This window comes from Drosophila ananassae, chromosome 3R (genome assembly GCF_017639315.1).
Source record: "Drosophila ananassae strain 14024-0371.13 chromosome 3R, ASM1763931v2, whole genome shotgun sequence".
NCBI classification, from domain to species: Eukaryota; Metazoa; Arthropoda; class Insecta; order Diptera; family Drosophilidae; genus Drosophila; species Drosophila ananassae.
Genome location: NC_057930.1, coordinates 20,497,544 through 20,498,559, shown reverse-complemented (window position 1 = coordinate 20,498,559; position 1,016 = coordinate 20,497,544).

The following is a 1,016-nucleotide window of genomic DNA, read 5'->3' as shown; positions in this document are numbered from 1 at the left end:
CGTCTATGCGCTATAGTTTCTTTTCATATTTTTTCCCTCCAGTTTTTCCCTACCACCTCCTCCATCGCCTTTCCCCCGGTGTGATTTTCCATACCACCATACCGAAAAACAGCGAAGGTAAGTTTGTTTGGCAGGGAAAGCCGCGCGGAATGCAGACTGAGGTGGCTGAGACTGACTACCTCGGCGGCAATTATGAGGGAACGGGTGGAGCTCCCGAAACTCCGATCAGCCAACCAACCACACCAGCACGTGGCTGTGGGTGACCAGCTAGGGGTGGTGGTGCTGGTGGTTGGGCGTATGAGTGTGTGAGTGGGCAGCGAAAGGACACTAACGACAGGGCTAAAAAAACGCAACGTAATAAATGCAAATGAAGTCACGCAAGTTGGGCAGGAGACACGGTTGGGGTCCCCAAATCAGACCTCGAGAACTGCCTGTCCAATGGGCTTTCAGCATTGGGTTCTAGGCAGTTGTAAATCATATAAGTTGTAAGGATGGTTCAAGGAGATCAGTTCAGGACTCATCTCAGGACATACATTAATTTTTATTTCAAAATTAAAGTAAAAAAGATAAATACATAATTCCTATAACTTCTTATAACTAGTTATTATTAAATTTATTATTTATTATGATATCCTTTTGAATAGTCTTTCAGTAGGTGCCCTTCTTAACCCTCTTTTTCTGCACAAAAGTCAACGAACAGCTCTCCACTTAACCCCTTTATCTGAGCCGTCTATCTATACACACGTTATTAAAGCCCAACAAGCTATGCACATGCCAAGTAATTTTGGTCCCAAGTCCTAGCTGGAAGTCCAACCCACACTCCTTGAGTTCCATTCCCTCCTGATCTGGACTGCCCGCTGGGAAAATTTATGCAACACCCACTCTATTAGCTCCTGGAAGTCCACAGAGCCGGGGACCACCCCCTGGCCAATGGACAGCGAAAAGGCCTCTGCTCGGGTGGGAGATGACACAGGACTAGGAACGGGGAAGGGGCTAGGACATTTGGGGGGTAAGGA